Source organism: Camelus dromedarius, chromosome 34, assembly GCF_036321535.1.
Source record: "Camelus dromedarius isolate mCamDro1 chromosome 34, mCamDro1.pat, whole genome shotgun sequence".
NCBI lineage: Eukaryota > Metazoa > Chordata > Mammalia > Artiodactyla > Camelidae > Camelus > Camelus dromedarius.
The window spans coordinates 8,279,086-8,296,034 of NC_087469.1; positions in this window are offsets into that span (position 1 = coordinate 8,279,086).

Below are 16,949 nucleotides of genomic sequence, written 5' to 3' on the forward strand. Positions count from 1 at the left end.
CTCTGTATCTGACTCTTAACACTGTGCCTGAGACTTAGTAAATACTCAATAGATATTCCTTAAATAAATGAATGTCTCCCCCATTAAATTGTGATTTCCTTGAGGCCAAAGACTTTCGTATGCTCAGAGAATTTCTTCATCACTTCATTTCTATATATCCAAAACCTAACACAGTACTGGCACCTTGCAGCACTCAGCATATATGGGCAAAAATAAAGCAAGAGAAAGAGAGGGAAGTTTTATCCAAAAGTGTATATTTTCTCTTCTGAGCGCTCAAGTAAACACGACTGGTGCCCTAGAGCTGCCATTCAAAATCTAACTTTGTTCTGAGCACTTTAACTTGCAGGAACGTGGGGATCCCAAGACACTTCTTGAGAAGCCAAGAGAAAAGTGAAGGGTTTGCAGGGCAATCAGGCACCCTCCAGAAAACTAAGAACATAGAACTCTGCCTCTGCAAGAAAACAGAAGGCTGGGAGAAGGGTGGGAGGAGGGCAGGAGAAGGCGTAGTTGGCAAAGATCCCATTCTGACTTTGATTAGAGGGAAAGGAAAGATGAAAGGGTCCCAACTACTATTAAAACATGACCCCAGGCTGCATTAGAAAGAGCTCAAAATAGTTTCTCCAAAGAGGTGGTTTAATCTCATTCTGTCCCCAGGACAAATGGGCAGCCATTGGCTCTATTTCTTCACTCTTGTTATTTATTAGACTCTAGTTTCTAACCAGATCTCCAGGGAAAATAAAGCCTTTAAAAAACCCTCCTGTCTGCTCTTTACACTTCTTTTATTATTGTACCAGAGGTTCAGAACAGGTAATTAGGCAAGAAAAAGAAATAAAAGGCATCCAAATTGAAAAGGAAAAGGTAAACTATCTCAATTTGCAGACGACATGATCTGGTATATAGAAAATCCTAAAGAATCTATTTAAAAAAACATTTGAACTAATAAGTGAATTCAACAAGGTTGCAAGCTATAAGACAAATATACAAACATCAATTATATTTCTGTACACCTGTAATGAAAATTCTGAAAGTGAAATTAAGAAAACAATTCCACTTATAACAACATCCAAAGTGATAAAATACTTATATATTCAAAAAAAAATGCAAGACTTGCACACTGAAAACAACAACGCATTATTGAAAGAAGACCTAAATAAGTGGAAAGATGTCCATAGACTGAAAGACATTATATTGTTAAGATCACAATACTCCCCCAATTGATCTGCAGATTCAATGTAATCCCTGTCAAAATCCTACTTGACTTCTTTTGCAGAAATTGACAAGGTGATCCTACAATTCACATGAAAATCTAAGGGTCCTAGAATAGTCAAAACAATCTTAAAAAAGAACAAACTTGAAGGACTCATACGTCTGTATTTCAAAACTTAGTACAAAGCTACAGTAATAAATAGAGTCAGTAGAATCAAGGCATAAAATCATATATAAATGCAAAAGAATAAAGTTGGACTCCTACCTCATACCATACACAAAAATGTTAACTCAAAATGGATTATAGACCTAAATGTAAGAGCTAAAACTGTAAAGCTCTTAGAAGAAAATGTAGGAGTAAGTCTTCATGAGTTTGGGTTGGCAATAGTTGCTTAGCTATGACACCAAAAACACAACAGACAAAATAAATGATATATTGGACTGCATCAAAATAAAAATGTAAATAATAATAAATAATAAATAAATTTGTGTTGCAAACAATACCATCAAGTGAAAAGATGACCTACCAAATGAGAGAAAATATTTGCAAATCATACACCTGATAAAGACTTGTATCCAGACTATATAAAGAATCCTTACAACTTAATAATAAAAAGACAAATAATATACTTTAAAAGTAGGCAAAAGATTTGAATGGCCATTTCTTCAAAGTAGATCTACAAATGATCAATTAGCACATGAAAATGTACTCAACACTGTTACTCCTTAGGGAAATGCAAATCAAAACCACAGTGATACTACTTAATGGCTAAACTTAAAAAGACAGACAATAAAAAGAGTTGATGAGGATGTGGTAAAATTGGAACTTTCATTTGCTGATGGAAATATGAAATGGTGCAGTTATTTTGGAAAAAGAGTTTGGCAATTCCTCAAAATGTCAAACATGGAGTTACCATAAGGCTGATTCCAACCCCTATGTATATCCAAGAGAAACAAAAACACATTCATACAAAAATGTGTACATAAATGTTCATAACAGCATTCACAAAAGCAAAAGCAAATCAAATGTTGTTCATCCAAACTGATGAATGGATAAATAAAATATGGTATATCCATACAATGGATTATTATGGAGCAATAAAAATGCGGATACATGCTACAACATGGATGAGCTTTGAAAACATTAACCAAGTGAGAGAAGCCTGACACAAAAGTCACATATTGTATGATTTCATATAAATGAAATGTCTAGAATAGGCAAATCTTTAGAAACAGAATCTAAACTAATGGTTGGCTAGGGCTGGCAGCGTTGGGTGGTAGGGAAGAGTGGGGTATGATTACTAATGGATATGGCTTTTCCCTTTAGGATGATGAAAATAGTTGAAACTTAGATTGTGGTGATAATTGCACAAATCTGGGAATATACTAAAATCATTACATTGTACACTTTAAATAGGCTAATTTTATGGTATGTGAATTATATATCAATAAAAGTGTTAAATTTTGTTGATTAAAAAAAGCCATCAAGTAGATAAACAACAAGGTCCTACTGTATAGCACAGGGGAGTATATGAAATATCTTATAATAAACTATAATGGAAAAGAATATGAAAAAGAATATATATATGTATAACTGAGTCACTTTGCTGTACACCAGAAACTAACACAACATTGTAAATCGACTATATTTCAATAAAAAAATTATTGAAAATTAGTGGGGGAAAAAAACATAAAATAATTGTCAAGCATTAAAAAAAAAAAGCCATCAAGAAGAAATTCTCTACCAATGAAGACCCAGCTAAAAGGAGTTCACTAAAGAGAGGGCAAAAAAAAAGTTCTTCGTCCAAGCACCAAGGTCTTTGTAAGAAGAGGCACTTTCAAGGAAGCCAGTGGGGAGGGTTAAAGTCTGAACTACTGTCTGACCTGTAGAATCCAGAATTAAGGTCAGTTCTATTCCTATAAAGAACACATACTGCAGGGAAAAAGGAGTGTATGAAAAATACCTCAGGGATGGAGACTTCCACAGGAGAAAGAAATAAAATTTCTCCCCATCTTCATTCATCAGTTTTATCGAACAAGAGCTCTCGAAGATACAAAGCCCACTTCATATGCAATGATTTAAACAGGTCACACAGCTAGTCCCACTGATTTCTGGGAGTACCGGCAACCTTGTCCCGAAGTCCCTAAAGAATCCCTGATGCTAGAGATTTGCAGATACTAACTACTATATATAAAATAGATAAACAAGTTTATACTGTATAGCACAGGGGACAATATTCAATATCTTGTAGTAACTTACAGTTAAAAAGAATATGAAAACAAATATATGTATGTTCCTGCATGACTGAAGTATTGTTCTGTACACCAGAAATTGATACAACATTGTGAACTGACTATATTTCAATAAAAATATATTTAAAAAAATCCCTGATGGTTATAAAAAGCTCAGCTGGTTCAGTGGCAGTAGCAATGTCTGCTCATTTCTTGTCTATCCCTTGTTGATAGACCTCAGGGGTTGTTGACTGCAGTCTCATTGGAGGTAGTCTCATGGGCTGTGTTATTTTCAGCCACTATGTGTCTACGTAGTACTCTGGATGTTGGAGGAGGTAATCAAAAGGATGTGACTGCCGGCTGACCCTCCAGTTGGCCCCAGGCAGTTGGAGCCTCCTCACTCCCTCCCTTGTCCTTGGAATGTACACTCTGCCTACCTTTTTCACAGTGGCTGCTATTCCAGGGATGCAGTCTTGAGAGAATAGGGTGTTGCTGAGACTGTCTGGACTGAATACATGACTGAACCCAGTTAAGACCTCTCTATAAACTTTTAAGATTCCAGTGTGGGGATGTGGAGAGCTACTTGTCCTGCCTCTGCCCAAGACAAGCTTTGTAAGCAAGTTCCCTTGCTTATTAAACCTTTCACCTACCAACCTGGAGAGGTCTGCCTCGTTCTTCAGCCCCTCTTTGCCCTCTGTGTAAGGGGGCCAGTTTGCAAACCAACCCTGTTGACCTGGGGGGAAGAAGGTTGAATATGCATACAGCTAAAGCTGGGGTTTCACAGCAGCAAAGAGGCAGCCACAGGACCAACTGTGGGAGTATTTGACAGAGCTAAGATGACATGATGAATTACGTCTCCTCTGGGATGAGTATGAGGCATGAGTTGGGGAAATAACTAGAATGATATTTTTTTTACTTACCTCCCCAAAATAATGGAAAGAGGTTATCAGGGCTTCCATAGAAAACAGAAGTACAGCATGGCTGTGCACAGTGCCTCAAAAGTAGTGGGATAAGGAAAAGACCCAAAACAAAGCAAAACAGAGCAGACCACTTGACTTCAAGTTCTATAAACCAACAAACCATAAACACCTCTTAAATGGTGTACATGAATGAGATTCAGTGAAATAAACTCCCCATCTTTGAGAAGCTGGTCTAAAAAACTTTCTTTTTTTAATTTGCAAAGACGATACTATGCTGTAGTTGATTCTGTAGCAAAAATACCCTTTCCCAGGGAAATAATCTGGGTGTATTTTAGCACTGCATCTGATAATAAATGTATGATCAGGACTTAGGAAGAGGGACAGATGGAATGTCTGAATTTGTGGCTGATAAAAAGGAATGCTGGGTAGTCAAGAGACTAAAAGCAAAAGGGAAGAAATTTGGGATGTCAATCCAAATTGATAAAATCAGAACATTTTATACCAGAAATGGTCCTGGATCTTGTTTTTCAATCCCCTTACATTGCAGATGAGAAAACTGAGCCTCAAAGAGATGAAGCTATGAAAGGACTTGTCTGAGCTCACACAGGTAGTAGCAGGGTTGGAATCTGAAGCTACATCTTCTGACTCTCTCCTTATGAAGCCAGCACTTCTGCCTTCATGCTGTTTCCTCCCAGGAGCAAGTCAAGAGAAGCCTAGAAACCAAAAGACCAAAGTAACAACAAGGAATCCTCTCCTTTCCATGATTATGGCAGGCTAGAGATCTGGGGAGTCATAGGCAAAGAAAGAGTAGACGACGAGGTCTGTATTAGTTAGCTCAGGCTGTCACAACGAAATAGATAGATTGGGTGGCCTACACCACAGGAATTTATTTCTCACAATTCTGGAAGCTGAGCAGTCCAAGATCAAAATGCTAGCAGATTTGGTTCCAGGAAGAAGAGTTTCTTCCTGGGTTGGAGATGGCTGGCATCTTGCTGTGTCTTCACCTCTTAGAGAGAGAGAGAGCGCTCTCTGGTCTCTCTTCCACTTCCTATGAGGACACTAATCCCATCATGGGGCCCCCATTCACAGGAAATCATCTAAACCTAATTACCTTTCAAGGGCCCCACCTCCAACAACTGTCATACGGCGGGGTGGGGCTTCAATATATAAATTCGGGAGGGGGACACAAACATTCCATCCATAACAAGGTCTCAGAGGTCCAAGCCAGAAGAGACCCCAAATACAAGAGGGCAAGTTGAAAAAGGAAGGGAATAGGATGAAGTAAAAATGGGTTGTCCTTAATCCTCTTACATACTTCCTGCTGAGATGGAGAGGAGAAGGAGAGGTCGAATAGAAGGAAGGTTGAAGCTAGATTGAGAATATAAGCACCTTAGCTGGTCCTGGATGCACCAGCAGTGGAGTATCGGAAAGAGACCTGCGCTCGAGTCAGTTAATGAGGGTCAAGTCTATGAGGGTCAAGTCTCAGCTTCACCACTAAATATCTTGGTGATCTTGGACAGCTTAGGACATCTCAGCTGTAAAATGAAGATAATAATAATCTAACCACAGGATTGTTGTAAAAACAACATGAGATGTTTACAAAATTGCTTTGTAAATTATGAAAAAATTATATTGGTTTATTTTGCTTAATGTCAGGATAGTTCTGGGACTACGCTAGTATTACAGATACAAAGGAAGTGGAAAACGTGTTCTCACATCTCAAGTGTCTTGTGATCCTATGAATATAAACAAGGCTTACAAACATGAAAAGTCTTTAGGATGGCAATTTGGAGGCACAGGGCTGATCAGGGATCTCTTCCTGTCCACTGCAGGTGTCTCAGGTATGGCTGGGTGTGTCTGACTAGCTGGTAGGGTGGTATTAAGGAAGCTTATTTGCAAGAAGCCTGCGGTACCTCACTTCAGAGACCTCCTCCTAGGGGAATATGGAGCCAGGCATGATAGGCTAGCCAAGACTTAGTGCCTTGGTCCCTAGGGTAGAGTGTGGTGGTTGATATTCAAATGAAACGCTGCCCCAAACATTTAGCTGAAGATCCAGGCTCCACAGAAAAGGCAAGTCTTCTATAGATATGGAAAGAGCTGTTTCCCTGTCTCTATAACACCCTGGGGCTGAAACATGTTTTGGGACCCCTCTCTGATTGTATATCACAAAAGTGTGGTAGAAGTGATTCCCTACTCTGGTACAGACGACGTGCTTCTTTGATACCCAGTAGGCATCTGGTGGAACAGTGGGAAAGACCCAGGCAACCCAGGAGAAAGAGCAGAATCATGACAGTGCCAGCCTGCAGAGGTGTCGATTTCCAGCAAGGACTGCAGCACAATAACTGAATGCGACAGTGTGTATTGTTTGCCTCAGAGCAGTGACAGTCCCCAACAGAAACTGCCATGCCAGGCAGCCTGGTAGGAGGCAGTGTCAGTGGGTCAGCTTAGAGTAGCAGCAGCAGCAGCTTTTGACAGAGTACTGTGGATATTTTGGGAATGAAGGAAGTTAGCCTATGGAGCTTCTGGTAACATTGGGTGGGGGGTGGGATTTGCAGAGAGATGGGACCCCTCTATTAGCAGGTGGGCCCTAAAAAGCCAGCAAAAGTTCATGTACTACAGAGTCATTTCAGACAACAAAAAGTCAGTGGACTGGAATCATTGACCTCATAGAGGAGGTGACCACTGGACCTCAAAGTTGTTCACCGTGCATGTTTAAATATGAAAAGATGCCTCTTAGTCCACAAATCACAGAGCAAACATTCAACTATTAATTCTCCAGCACCCAAAGTGCCAACTGAGTTTTAAAAGAGCCCTTTTTAATGCCACTGTGCCAGATCAAGAGCTGGGCAGCAAGTCTCCCTGGCAAGTAATTCTCGCCATTTGCCTATAACCAGAGAAGCTGCTGCCTCTGCCTTTCCCAAAGAAAGGCTTTTCTGTGTTCTACCCCAGGGACCCAAAGGAGACAGAGGCTCCTTAGCTCTTCCCCTGGTGAATAGGTTGTTTGAGTCCCTTATGCCTCTCAGGAAAAGTCAGAAACAAGTGGTAGCTGGGGATGTGATAGACCTAGATTATCCCACTGAAGAGTCCCTGCAAAGATAGTTGCCAGGGTTGCTTAGGGAATGTGCAGCAGTAAATCTCAAGTGGTCTGGTGGTTGCCATAGGCAACACTCGATCTTCCCTGAAAACAAGAGACAAGAGCTCCCTTTGCATCTTTAATACATTGGGGATGAAGCTATGGGGGTAAGGAGAAAAACTGATTGTCCTTAATCCTGAATTCATTTTAAAGGTGAACTGGAAGCTGAATCTCCTTTAGGATTTCCTAAGGTGGAAAGGATTTATTAGTCTTCTGTTTTGAGGGAGAGATAATAACCAGCAATCTAGCTAAGTGACAAGTAAATCAAATGAAACTTAATGAAGATAAAAGTTTCAAGGTCTATAAGCTTGTTACCTGAATGTAACCAAAGAAAAGGGTATAAATCAGTGGTTCTTAATTTTGAGAGTCTGTAATAATCACTTAGGGAATTTGCCTCAGTAATTCTATTTCAGTAAGTTTGATTTGAGGCATAGGCAGGGTTTCCACCACTGTTAAGAGTTTGCAAGCAACTTATTCAACTGAAACTTTGGAGCCTTCAACAGACTTGCTGAAATGATTGGGGAAAAGCTAAGAAATTCGTAAAACATAGGAGCCTGAAGACTTGATTTTCTCCTTGGATGCTGACTCTTTCACTGATAAACTCTTGCCTCAAGGCAGCATTCCCATCCACCACTTCTGAGATTGGGGGAAGTTCTGAATACATCTAGAGCAAGAGAGATAAAACAGCTGTTGGCAGGATTTTACCAGTGCATTGTTCCTACTGCTGTAGTATAGCTATGCTCTGGGCTACCGATGCGTGGTGAACAGGAGAAAATTAGAGCCCCAGCCAGGCTTCAGGTACCAGTCCTCCTCTAAGCATGTAAAAGTGAGTGTCAGGCTTCTGGTGGCTGTAGATACTGCCTTGATGACCTTCAAATCATTAAATTCTTGATGGAATTTGTATAAGGTCAATTCTGACCACATCCTTTGTGTAGTTCTGGTTACTGTTTGTCTCTGTTAGACTGCCATAACAAAATGCCATCGATTGAATGGCTTATATAACAGAAATTTATTTCTCACAATTCTTGAGGCTGGAAGTCCAAGTTCAGAATGCCAGCATGGTCAAGTTCTGGTAAGAGCTTTCTTCCTTGTTTGGAGGAGGCAGCCTTCTGGCTGTGTCCTCACAAGGCAGATAGAGAGCAAGCTCTGGTCTCTTCTAGGGACACTAATCCAATCACGGGGTCCTACCTGCATGACCTCATCTAAACCTAATGACTTCAGGAAGGCCCAGTCTCTAAATACTATCCCATTGGGGGATAAGTTTTCAATATACAAATTTGTGGAGAACACAAACATTCAGTCCATAACATTGGTTGATCTTTTTATTTATTTATTTTTTTAAGTTCTCAGAGTCCCTTTCTGCCCAGGACACTTCCCCCATTTTCTAACTTTTTAAATTTTTCATCATGAAAATTTTCAGACTCAGAAATGTAAAGAGAATAGTATAATTATCCCCTATTTGCCTATCAGCCAACTCGATTATCAACTCTCTGCCACTCTTTTTTCATTGGTCCCAACTGCCAAAGCAAGACAAATAGTTTCTATGAAAGCAAAATCTGTATTTATTTGGCATTCTTATCATCAGGTAAAATGCCTGGCTTGTGGGCATTTGATAAGTTGTTACTGAATTAATCCATTATGAAAATGACACTGTGCTACAGATGTTATGAGAGGCACCAAGATAAATTAGACCCAGCGCCTGCCCCCCAGTGGGTTTCTAATCTAGAGGGGAGCTAATGGAGTCCACCTCACAGTGGGAAAGAAACACCTGCCAGAGTGTTTCTGGGGATGCTGACTGCTCTTACAACAAAGTCTATCTAGGTGTCTATTCACCGGGGTAAAATCAGACTCTGCCTTGTTTAGCTGGAAGGTTTTCTTGGTTCAGGATTCTGAATTTTGTGCATTTACTCAAAGTTCAGTCTGTATTGGACCCTGCTCTCACTCCCACCATCATCCCATCACCCAAAGCTGGTTATGTTCTCTCCCTTAGCTTTCTCAATGCACATGTATTGATACCTAGACACAGGAAGACATATTAGAGGATTTGCTTGTTCGTTTTTAATTAATAGACTACTTTTTCTGAGCTATCAGGCTTACAAAACAACTGAGCAGAAAGTATGCAGTTTCTATATACCCCATACCACTCCCACCTCCACATTGTCTCTATTATTAACACCATGCATTAGTGTGGTACATTTGTTACAATATTCATACATTATTATTAACTAAAGTCCATGTATGTATGGCCCAGAGCTTTTGTTAGGGACCACTCCTGATGTACATTCTTCGGGTTTGGACAAATGTATAATGACATGTATCCACCATTACAGTATCATACAGAATAGTTTCACAGCCCTAAAAATTCCCTGTGTTCCACCTATTCATCCCTCCCTCCACCCCCTCAACCAGTGATCTTTTTACTGTCTCTGTAGTTTGCCTTTTGCAAATGTCTTATAGTTGGAATCCTATAGTATATAGCCTTTTCAGATTGGCTTCTTTCACTTAGCAATATGCATTTAAGTTTCTTCTGTCTTTACATGGCTTGACAGCACATTTCTTTTTGGTGCTGAATAATAGTCCATTCTCTGGATGTAGTATAGTTTGTTTATTCAATCACCTACTGAAGGATATCTTGGTTGCCTCTAAGTTTTGGCAGTTATGAATGAAGCTGCCTTAAACATCCATGCACAGGTTTTCATGTGGACACAAGTTTTTAACTCATTAGATAAATGCAAAGAAGCATGATTGCTGATTGCTGGATCACATGGTAAAAGTATGTTTCATTTTGTAAGATATCAGCAAACTGTCTTCCAAAGTGGCTGTACAGCTTTGCATTTCCGCCGGTGATGAATAAGAGTTCTTGATGCTGCACATCCTTGCCAGTATTTGGTGTTGTCAGGTTTCTGGATTTTGATCATTCTAATAGATGTGTAGTGATATCTTATTATTGTTTCATTTGCAATTCCCTAATGACATATGATGTGGAGCATCTTTTCATATGAGTCTTTGCCATGTGTATGTTTTCTTTGGTAAGATGTCTGTTCAGATTTTTGCCCATTTTTTAATTTTTAAATTTTTTTTAGCTTATGCTTTTTTTATTGCATCATTTGCATACAATAAAATGCACACTTTGCAAATGAATGATACAGTAGTATTTAGTATATTTGCAACGTTGTCCAACCACTATATTATCATTCAACACCATCCCTTAAAAGACCTGTATCCTTTAGCAGTTATTCGGAATTCGACCCCCATCACAAGCAAACATTAAGCTACTTTCCATCTCTATGGATATGGCTATTTGGGGCATGTAATATAAATTAAATCACAGTATGTGTTTTGCCCATTTTTAAATTGGGTTGTTTGTTTTCATATTGTTGAGGGAGTTAGTTTTTGTTTTATAAAACAAAAGGAGATTATATCATGTATGTTTCTCTCTGCCTTGCTTTTCTCACTTAGTACATCATGGAAATCCCTCCATATCAACTGATACAGATCTAGTACATCCTTTTCCATGGTTGGGTAACAGTTCATGGTATGACTGATCCACAGTTTATTGAAACATTCGCTGTGGATGGATATTCCCCTTGCATCTGGTTTTTACCATTACAAACAATGCTGCAGTGCACACCCTTGCACTTATTTCCTCCCACACTAGTGCTTTTATTTCTGTTATGAAAGGAAGATTCAGTTAGAGGCTAGGAGTACAAGCCTCGGATTCAGACAGCCTAGATTTGCAACCCAGCTCTTCCCTTATGATCTGTGTCTCCTGGAGCAAGTCATGTGATCTCTCTGTGCCACAGGTTCCTCATGACTCCCTACAAAGGATAAAAATGGTACCTACCTCACAGGGTTGCTGTGAGGATTAAATGAGATAATATATTATTGTGCATGGAACAGAACCTAGCACAGAATAAATACTCGATAATTGTCACCCTCAATTATCATGAGATAAATTCCTAGCAACGGGATTGCTTGCTTGAAGGGTACGTGAATCTTAAATTTTAATAGATGTTTCTAGATTATTTTCAAAAAGTCAACAAGGTCCATATTTCCACTAGCATGAGAGTCCAACCTCTCTAGGTCATTGTCACCAGTAGGCATTATTATTCTTTTTAATTCTTGCCAATTTGATAGGGGTAAATGACAGCATTGTACTTGAATTTGCATTTCTCTGACTGCTGAGAAGATGAGCCTCTGTTTATATGCTCTCTTGTCATTTGTATCTGCTTTTCTGTGAATTGTCCATTCGCATCTTTTGTCCACTTTTCTACGTGTTGTCTTTTGGTTACTAAATTGTAAAAGTTCTTTACACTTATAGTTCTTAGTCCTTATACGTTCTTTGTGTTGCAAAATAATTCTTAACATGTTAATAATCTCTTGACTTTGTTTATGGATTTTTTTCCCACAGTTTTAGGGTTTCTTTTGGTATTATTAAATCTATTTTTTTTGTAGCTCCTGGGTCTCCTGTCTTGATTCATAATCTTTGGTATATACATACTACTAACATTGGTCCCTGTATGGCCTTATTTATTTATTAATATAATGAGCTCACTGCCTAACTTAAAAAATGGAACTTTGCCAATAATTTACATTTATCTATTTGCTTCTTCCTTATTTTCTTCCTTTGCCCACCCTCAGCAGGTTTTTCTCTTTTATTTTGTCATAATTTATGCCTGAAACATATATTGTTCATGACACCATTCATTTATAAGAATTGGTAGAACTTTACAGCACAAAGAGTGAATCTTAATGGATGAAAATTTTTAAAAATCAACTAGGAGGACAGAAGAATCCTAGGATGAAACATAGACGATGACAAAAGAATCTAAATATATTATAAATGACATAATTTTTTCCACTTAATAAAATTTTATCAAGGTATAAAATTAACATAGAAAAGCACACACATTGTAACTGTATAGTTAGGTTAATGTTCCCAAAATGAAACTACCTTCTAGGTCAAAAATAGAACAGCAGGTATTGGGTATTTCTAAGAATAGAATAGTGGGGTAGGAGAATATGCTTATGTCTAGCTCCCCTGAGTTTACACTTCCACCAGCATGAAATCAGAGCTTCCACCACTTCCTGTTTTCTCAGGTCTTGTGTTGATAGTTTTTTTCAACTTTAGCCATTCTGCTGGATGTATAAGTGGCTTCTCATTGTGGGGTTTTTTTTTTTTAATTGAACTATAGTTGATTTACAATGTTGTGTTAGTTTCAGGTGTACAGCAAAGTGATTCAGTTATATATACACACACACATATATTCTTTTTCAGATTCTTTTCCATTATAGTTTTCATTATAGGTTATTACAAGATATTGAATATAGTTCCCTATGCTGTACAGTAGGTCCTTGTTGTTTATCTATTTTGTATATAGTAGTTTTTATCTGCTAATCCCAAACCCCTAATTTGTCCCTCCTCCCCTTCCCCTTTGGTAACCATGTTTGTTTTCTATGTCTCTGAATCTGTTTCTGTTTTGTAGGTAAAGTCATTTGTGTCTTTTAGATTCCACATATAAGTGACATCATATGATATTTGTCTCTGTCTGACTTACTTCATTCAATATGATAATCTGTAAGTCCATCCATGTTGCTGCAAATGGCATTATTTCATTCTTTATTATGGCTGAGTAATATTCCCCCTCATATATATATCCCAGTTCTTCTTTAATCTACTCATCTGCTGATGGACATTTAGGTTGCTTTCCTGTCTTGGCTATTGTAAATAGTGCTGCTATGAACTTGGGGTGCATGCATCTCTTGAAATCAGAGTTTTTTCCAGATATATGCCCGAGAGTGGGATGGCTGGATCATATGCTAAGTCTATTTTTAGTATTTTAGGGAACTTCCATACTGTTTGCCATAGTGGCTGCACCAATTTACATTCCCACCAACAGTTCAGGAGGGTTCTTGTTCTCCACACCCTCTCCAGCATTTATTATTTGTAGACTTTTTAATGATGGCCATTCTGACTGATGTAAGGTGATATTTCACTATAGTTTTGATTTACATTTCTCTAAAAATTAGTGATATTGAGCATCTTTTCATGTGCCTGCTGGCCATCTGCATGTCACCTTTGGAGAAATGTCTATTTAGGTTTTCTGCCCATTTTTTGATTGGGTTGTTTGGGTTTGTTTGTTTGTTTATTTTATATTAAGCTGTGTGAGCTGTCTGTATGTTTTGGAAATTAATCCCTTTTTGGTCTCATCATTTGCAAATATTTTCTCTGTAAGTTGTGTTTTCATTTTGTTTATGCTTTCCTTCACTGTGCAAAAGCTTTAAAGTTTAATTAGGCCCCATTTGCTTATTTTTGCTTTTATTTCCATTATTCTAGGACACGAATTGAAAAAAAATACCGCTGTGATTTATGTCAAAGAGTGGTCTGCTTATGTTTTCCTCTAGGAGTCTGGAAGCTGTAATTATATGTGTGTATATAAATTATTATTTATATATTATATGTAGGTATATACATTGTATAAAGTATATATAAACTACCATCCTTCTGTGTACATGTTGTCATGGCTGTAACAGTAGTACTGGTAGAAAGAATAGTGGTAACAGGACTATCCATGGTTTGAGGCAATTCTAATTTATTCGACAGTGTAAGAGTGAGGCTGGGCTGACTATATTTCAATAAAATAAAATTAAAAAATAGAACCTCTAAAACTGAAAAGCAAAGAGAACAAAGAGTGAAAGAACAGAACAGAACATCCAAGGACTGTGGGACAACTACCAAAGGTGTAACATATGCAAAATGAGAATATCAAAAAGAGAAGAGAGAGAGAAAGGAACAAGAGAAATATTTGAAGTAATAATGACTGAGAATTTCTCCAAATTAATGTCAGACAACAAATCACAGATCCAGGAACACTGGAGAACAAGAAGCGGGATAAATGCAAAAAAAACCTACACCTAGGCATTTCATTGTCAAAATACAGAAAACCAAAAATAAAGAAAAATTCAAAAGTATAAAACTCCAAGAAGATAACAGAATAAAACCTAGATGACCTTGGGTATGTTATGACTTTTTAGATACAACACCAAAGGCACAGAAGGAAATAATTGATAACCTAGACTTCATTAAAATAAAAAAAAAGTCTCTACCACAAAAGACAATGTCAAGAGAATGAAGAGACAAGCCATAGAATGGGAGAGAATATTTGCAAAAGACACATCTGATAAAGGACTGCTATCCTAAATATACAAAGAACTCTTGAAACTCAACAATAAGAAAACAAACAATCTGGTTTCTAAAATGGGCCAAAGACCTTAACAGACACCTTACCAAAGGAAATATACAGATATTTTCTGTATATTTTCAGATGGCAAATATATGCATATGAAAAAATGTTCCACATCATATGTCATTAGGGAATTGCAAATAAAATAATATCGAGCAATCACTATACACCTATTAGAATGGTCAAAACCTAGAACACTGACAATGCCAAATGCTCGTAAGGATGTGCCACTGGCTGGTGGGAATGTGAAATGGTTTAGCCACTTTGGAAGACAATTTGGTGGTTTCTTACAAAACTAAACATACTCTTACCATATAATTCAGCAATCATGCTCCTTGATATTTACCCAAATTAATTGAAAACTAAGGTCCATGTGAAAACTTGCACATGAATGCTTAAGGCAGCTTTATTCATAGTTTCAAGAACTTGGAAGCAAGCAAGATATTCTTCAAGAGATGAATGGTATATCCATTCAATAGAGTATTATTTAGCCCTGAAAAGAAATGAGGTATCAAGCCATGAAAAGACATGGAGGAATCTTAAATGCATATTACTAAGTGAAAGAAGCTAACCTGAAAAGGCTACATACTGTGATTCCAACTGCATGACATTTGGAGAAGACAATATATGGAGACATTAAAAAAATTTAGCACTTGCCAGGGTTTGGAGAGGGAGGAATAGGTGGAACACAGAGAATTTTTAGGGCAGTGAAAACACTCTGTGTGATATTATAATGGTGAATACAGATCATTATACATTTGTCCAAATCCAAAGAACGTATAAGGCCCAAGAGTGGACCCTAATACAAGTCATGAACTTTGGGTAATTATGATGTGTCAATGTAAGTTCATCAATTTTTAACAATGGTACCATTCTGTTAAAATAGTTGGGGAGGCTGTCCGTGTGTGTGGGCAAAGAGGTATATGGGAAATCTCTATACCTTCTCATTTTGCTGTGAACCTAAAACTGCTCTTAAAAAAAAATGTCTTTAAAAAAAAGAAAAAAGATTCAGATCAGGCATTGTTTTCTCTTAGAAGCCTTTTCTGACCACCACCCCCCTTTCATTTCTTAGAGCATTCAGTGCTCTCATCATTGTGTATTTGATTAGACTCATTTGTCCTTGTGTCCATATCTATCACTAGATAGTGAGTTCCTTGAGGAAAGGACTGTTACCTTACTCATCTTTTCTCCCCATGGTTTAGCAGAGTGCCTGGCATACAGTAAGAATTCAATAAATATCTATTGTAATGAAAAGAAATGTAATGGGCCTAGGATCACTCTGTCAATTACTTGGACATTGTCTTTAGGATTATCCAGCTTCTTAATATCCATTTTTACAAAAAGATGCAAGAAACTCTGCCAGAACTAAGCTGGACAATGCCAGATTACCTCCTGAGTTCCAATCTCCCAGTGCATTGCAGCCTTTTAGGATTCCAGCTACTGATTCCCACTCTTGACTTCGGTTGTAGTATCTGCTCCCCTCAGCTTTCATGGTCTTCTTTCCTGAGACCTGAAAACTGACCTTGACTATTCATCCATCAAACATTTACCAAAAAATATTTATTATGCCAGGCACTTCCTGGCACTGGGGTTACAAGGAATCCCATACCCCAGAAGAGTTGGTTTAGTCAGGGAAAGAGACTTCTAAACAAATAGTTAAGAGTGAGATACACATTGTAACAGAAACGTCCATGGACTCCTGGCATTTGGAATTCAGGATTTTATCTTGAGAGAGACCCTGAAAACCCACGATATAAGGATTTGTAATTTTAATGAGGTGGAAATTTGAATGAAATTATCTTCAGGGTTGACAGGCAACGAAAGCAAAGCACTTAGCCAGTAAGTGAGGCCCCGATGTCTAGACTGGGTGTGTATTTTGGCCTGGCATTGGGTTCTCAACTCCTTCCCTAGCACATTGTTATACTCATTACAGACATCAAGTTGATTGCTTAAATTATTCAGAAATGATATGCTGTTGTGGGGTTCCCCAAATGTGGTGTTCTTCAAGACTCAAGAAAATGTTCTATGTGAATGTGATAGATATGTGTACTTAAGGATAAATTTGTCAAAATTAGGCCTGTACAATGAAAGCTAAAAAATATTGCCGAGAAAAATTAAAGACGATCTAAAATAATGGCACAATAAGCAATACTCACGACTCAGAAGATGTAGTTTGTTGTCAGTTCTCCCCCAAGCGTGTACAGATTCAATGCA